The sequence below is a fragment of the Globicephala melas genome, chromosome 1 (genome assembly GCF_963455315.2).
Source record: "Globicephala melas chromosome 1, mGloMel1.2, whole genome shotgun sequence".
NCBI lineage: Eukaryota > Metazoa > Chordata > Mammalia > Artiodactyla > Delphinidae > Globicephala > Globicephala melas.
The window spans coordinates 96692533-96699027 of NC_083314.1; the positions used below are offsets into that span (position 1 = coordinate 96692533).

The window sequence follows — 6495 nt, forward strand, 5'->3', positions numbered from 1 at the left end:
TTTTTTTTTCTTTCATATTTTCTTTGTATTTCTCTTCAATAGTTGCTTGACTCAACATCCTTCTCTCTGCTCTATATAAGAAAATACAAACTAAATTGAGAATAGAAAAAAATAATTAAAGCACTAAATCGTACAAATTACAAATGTTCCAAAATATACTTACATTAAATAAAATACGCATTTCAGTAAGTGATCTACAGTGAATGGTTATGCATTTTAGGAAGCTTCACGACATCTAGGCAAGGCTAACATTTGTGGAAGGAACTAAGAGAATTTGCATCCAATCACAGTTTGTAGTGGGTTTCTGATTGCCAATCTGTGAGCTACACTGAGCACATTATTAGCATGACCTGTGCAGGGAACTGACTTTGGGAGAAGGGAAAGAAGCAAGCTCTAGCCTCAATTCTGAGTTCATTACAACTTCTCGAGAATCTCACCACCAGCCTATAGAGTACAGTTGCAAAAAAGTAAGCATGTTAAGGTAAGGGGACAACTCTTGAGAACCCCAAACACATTCTCTTGCTGTATTTATGTAGAACTCTCCATCTACAATGGGCAGTCATTAAGAGGTTCTTCCTCAGGACAACATAGTCACAGGACTTGAGGACCCAATGGGACTGAGGGGAGCACGAGGACTGAGGAAGAGGCTCCCTTTTTGTTTCAGTTGGAGACAAACTTATAATGCACAGTCCACGGCGCTGCAGTCTTCTCGTCTTATCCTCTGGCATAATGTTTCACGTACTCTTTAACTTTATTCTGGAAGTCCTCCTTGTCTGGCAAATGATGTTCTGCAGCTTCAATATGCAGTGGATCATCAAAATTCAAAAGATCACTTAACAAAGCGTTGAATCCCCGAACAATATCCTTCAGTGTCCTCGTGGGAGCGCAGCCGGTGCTGTCAATCAAACGCTCTCTCAGTAAACTCAGACATACTTCGCCTGTCTCTGTGATGTTGGGGTGCCAGATCCTGGTCAAGCATTTCACTGTGGGAGGCACCACGTTGTACATATCAGGAACTTCAGTATCAAACTGAAATTTTCCACCCTCGTCGTAACCCTCATCTATCAAAAAACACAAAACCAAAAAAAAAAAAAAAAAAATCCTGGGGTTACAGTTAGCTGAAAGCAATGAAGCTTGTTTGGTTGAGGAAAATGCACTTTACATGTACAAGGTAAATTAGCTTCAAGTTCTGCAGTCTCTTTAACAAGTAGACTATCTCTCGCCGAAACCCACTGAGGGAGTCAGAGGCTGTGGCTGACTCCCGGGAGCGACCCTTTGAGACCAACCATCATCCCGCTTCAGTGGGCTTGCCAGCGTCAGCATTACTGCCACCTTGCCTGGGAACCACAAGACTGGAGAGTCGGGGCGGCGCCCAACACCACACCCAGCCAGCGGGGGCGACACGCGACGCTCAGAGCCACACCCAGCTCTGGACGCTGGACCAGAAGTGGCTTGGCAGGCGGCGGGACTGGAAATGAGGCTGGACTCGGCTTCTCTCTTCCGTCCTGGCAGTCATTTTTAAGAGCTGAGATGAGCTCTTCCCCTCCCTGCAAAATTGACTGGAACCCTAGAAATCGGTAGATATAGCAATTAAAGAGTTAAACTCAGAGAAATAGTTGGTAGTAACCAGATCAATAAAATAACCTCTTCTTATTTGTACCTTACTGATTCCACAATTAAAATTCTGTAGTGAAATCTGAAGTATATAGTGACAAAATTCCACTCTTCCTGTGGTGGCCACTGTCCAAAAAATAGCTCCCCATGATCCTTATCTCCCAACATTCACATCATTGTGTAGTCCTCTCTGATATTGCTTCTTGGTTTGTCTCTGTGACCTATAAAATATGACAGAGGTGATGGTGTATGAATTATAAGGCTAAGTCATAATGGAAATTGTGGCATTTGCCTCTCTTGCTCTGTCTTGGATTATGTAGTTTGGGGAAAGCTAGCTTCTATGTCATGAGGTCACCTGGTGATCCTATGAAGAGATCCACCCATGCTCCCTACCAACAACCCTGTGAGTGAGCCATCTTATGAACAGATCCTCTAGCTCCTATCAAGCCAGCAGATTCCTGCAGCCCCTATCAGGTCTCTCGTAAGAGGCTGTGAGACACAAACGCTCAGCTAAGTTGTCATGTATTCCTAACTCATAGAAACTGTGAGATACTAAATTTTATTGTTTTAGTCCTTCATATTTGGGACTAAGCTGTTGTGCAGTAATGGGTAACTAGTACACTTCTCAGAATTAATGTCTTAATTGCTAGTTTAGTGTATATCTGAATAGCCTAATAATCAGATGACTCTTCAGCATAGAAATTTAGGTGATCACCTCCCACTATAAAGGCCCAAAAGGGCAGATACTCATTTTTCCAACACCCAACATTGCACACTAGACACCTGTATGTGACATAAGCTCATCCAATTTCACCTGGGACTTTGAGTCAGAAGTTATTTATACAATAAATCAAATGTGATAGAAAATAAATTCTAATAGTTGCTGCAGAGATTGCAGCAACTTCAAGTATCCTGGTGTTCCAGGGGCCACAGAGCCAGCAGCTGAACCCAGTGTCCAGTGCCAGTGGCAAAGTTACAATTTCTAGTGTTCAGCTGTGGAAACAGAAGTGTCTTCACCCAACTGATTCAGTGGTAAGATTTGGCTGTGGTTTTCACTTTTACTTTTCCATTATCATTGCCAGTTTTCCAAGCCTGATCATCTAGAATTCCAGCAACTCTATGCATATATCAGTTAAGGTAACTGTAGCTTCTTGAATGAACTACTCAAAACTTCAGTAGTTTACAATATAGAAGTTTATTTCTCATCAACTCACTGAACTTCAACGGTGGATGGCTTGGGCTGTTTTCATCTTTATGTTCTATCTCCCCCTAAGGCTTTGTCAGCATCTGCAGTTAAAGCAAGAACAAATGGGAATGAAGAAGTACTCCATTTTAAAGCCATTCTATGAAGTGACACACATCACTTATCCTCACAATCCTAGATGAGATCCAGCCACCAGACCCACATGGATTCACAGGTGAAGGGAGATATAGTCCATAATTTGCAGCAGTTCCTCAGCAACAACTCTATCTGACAGAATAGAAAGTACAAATATGTTCCATAGCTATCCATCTTTCTCACATTGTGCTATGAATATGTTAAAAAGTTTGTTTGTTTTGCTTAAATGGGCCAGAGGTAGCTTGCTTGAAACTGGGAATCCTGCCTAATACAGCTGTATTCTCAGTTACTTGATCAAAATCAACCTATAATTGGGCCACTGAGCAAAAATTACATTGAATTAACTCTTTTTGCATTATTGAATTCCTTATTTTTCAATAATAAATAGGTTGTTTATCAATAAATAGTTCATGAAACCCACTGTCATCTGTAACACTAAGAAAGTTCCAAGCCTCTGCTTGTGGTGTATATACTTAGAAACAAGGAAGAGCTCTTAGTTATAAACCATTTGTCAGTTACGGCAACATTATATTCTAAAAACCCTGGAAGCATCTTATTTCTTTTATCTCCATTAATCAACAATACCAATACCTAACACTACCATAAGCACACATTTTTTTCAGAAATTATTTCAAATAATGGGAGGTAATTTGCTCAGAAATAGTTGAGGATTATTTAATATTATATTATTTATTATATTTCCTTAGTCATGTAAATACTTATAGTTACATAATGTTTTATTGCTGTGGAGAATCTCTACAAATTATGACTACAGCTTAAAATTGTTATATTATTGTTCTTCAAATTTATTTTCTTGAAAACTAAATTATTTTTAGGAGAACAAAAAGACAAGACACAGAGTGGGAGAAAATATTTGCAAACACATAGCTGATAAAGTACTGGTATCCAAAACATATAAAGATCTCTTAAAACTCAAGAATAAGAAAACAACCCAATTGAGAACTGGTCAAAAGTTCTGAAAAGACATCTCACCAAAGCAGACATGTAGATGGCAAATAAGCACATGAAAAGATGCTCAAGTTTGCTAATTATTAGAGAAATGCAAATCAAAACTGCAATAAGGTATCACCTCACACCAGTCAGAATGGCTATCATTAAAAAGTCTACAAATAATAAGTGCTGGAGAGGGTGTGGAGAAAAAGGAACCCTCCTGCTCTCTTGGTGGGAATGTCATTTAGTGCAGCCACAGTGGAGAACAGTATGGAGGTTCCTTAAAAAACTAAAAATAGAGTTATCACATGATCCTGCAATCCTATTCCTGGGATTGGAGAGAGAAAACTCTAATTCCAAAAGACATTGATACATGACTTATTTCACTTAGCTTAATACCCTCCAAATCCATTCATGTTTCTGCACATGGCAAAATTTCATTCTCTTTTATGGCTCAGTAGTATTCCATTGTACATATATATATACCACATCTTCTTTATCCATTCATATAAAGTGCTGATAGACACTTAGGTGGCTTCCATATACTGGCAATTGTAAATAGTTGCTGCTGTGAACATTGGGGTGCATGTATCTTTTCAAATTAGTATTTTTCCTTTTTTTCAGATATATACCAAGGAGTGGAATTGCTGGGTCATATATGTTAGTTCTGTTTTTAGTTTTCTGAGAAACCTCCATACTGTTTTCCACAGTGGCTGCACAAATTTACATTCTGGCCAACAGTGTACAAGGAGTCCCGTTTCTCCACATCCTTGCCAACATTTGTTATTTGTGTTTTTTTTCATGCTGTGAGGTGATATCTCATTGTGGTTTTGATTTGTAGCTACCTGATGATTAGCTAATGTTGAGCATCTTTTCATGTGCCTGTTGGCCATCTGCATGTCCTTTTCGGAAAAATGACTATTCAGGTCTCTGCCCATTTTTTTAATCAGATTGTTTGTCTTTTTGATGTTGAGTTGTATGAGCTGTTTATGTATGTTGGATATTCACCCCTTACATGTCATATCATTTGCAAATATTTTCTCCCATTCAATAGGTTGTCCTTTTGTTTTATATTTTTATTGATTCCTGAAATATTTATTTATTTATTTGTTTATTTATTTATTTATTTCTGAGTAAGGATGGCCATCTCAAAAAAATACTTCAATTTAAAATAAGCTTTGCCTAGAAATTTCAGAAATTATTCATTCATAAATTTACTAAGCAAATATTTTTCAGCTCCCTAATATGTATGAGGCTCTCTACTAGTCACTATAAAGTTAATATAAAGATAAACATGTTACCTGTTCATGGAATTTAAAAACTGGTTAACAAAGAATAATAGCTTTTACTTCCAAAGTACTTACAGACTTTTTATCCATTTGGAATGAATCAAGCTTTTAAGTAACAGAAAGCCCAGATACAGTGGCACAAACATATAGGGCTTATTTATCTCATATACAAACACTCCAGATGTAGGCAATTGCTCTCATTTCTTCAGGAGCTCAATAAAGGTGGAACTATAATCTTGGCTGTTGTCCTTGGCTTTCACTTGTGTCTCCTATGATCAGAAGATGACCAATGTAGCACCTCATTATAAAGGAGTCTTATTGCACTCATTTCAATGGAAAGATGAAAGAAGGGAACAAGATGACATCTATATAAGAAAAGCAAAAGCTCTATATGAAGCTCACAGTGTACTTCTATTTACATTTAATTGGTCTAAACCTAGATTATATTGTCACTATTGGTTAAAAGCTGATCAAGAAGATTGCATGAGTCAGATAGAATACCCTTCAACATTAAGACTAGACAATTACTAAGTACTGTTTTCTGGTGCAACTGACCAATAAAGAATTCCAAACCAGCCTGTAAAGAACAAATTTAGAGATAAATCTCAATTCTGTTGAAAAACAAAGCATTAAGTGGTATAGAGTGTACATAAAACATTTGGCAATTTATTAATCCTTATTTTGTTTGAAAGTTGTTTTAAAGGTATAATGGATATATATAGAGAGAGTACATTATATATATATAAAAATATATAATATATATGCAATGTATATATTAAGCATGTACTTACAGTCAACTATAAATTATTGGCTGTAGTATTGGATATCATGAATGCAAGAATAAATAAAAGATAACTAGGTTCATTAAGTACTTCACAGTGTAGTAGGGGAGACAGACACTAAAACAGATAATTATAAGACAATGTGATCTGTACAATGTTGAATCTTCTAGCATAATGTGTCATCTCCAGATAGTATTAGAATATTATAAAGCCTTTGGTTAAGATGCCACTGGTGGTAATCCTTAAACTGGAAACCTGGGCAAGTCTGAAAGAAAAGGACTCTATTGTCATCTAGTGGCCAAACTCATGTCCTTGAAATGGTTGAGTTACCTTGGATATCATCTATCTGTAAGAAGCTTTTCTTTTTTTTTAAACTGGTTTAAATTTTATTTTATTTTTTAACATCTTTATTGGAGTATAATTGCTTTACAATGGTGTGTTAGTTTCTGCTTTATAACAAAGTGAATCAGCTATACGTATACATATATCTCCATATCCCCTCCCTCTTGCATCTCCCTCT

At 37.1% G+C, this 6495-nt stretch overlaps 1 pseudogene; it reads right to left on the minus strand.

Annotated features, from left to right (window-relative positions):
• Positions 1-714: 714 nt before the first annotated feature.
• LOC115859937 (NEDD8-conjugating enzyme UBE2F-like) lies at positions 715-1323 on the minus strand (annotated as a pseudogene).
• Positions 1324-6495: the final 5172 nt, after the last annotated feature.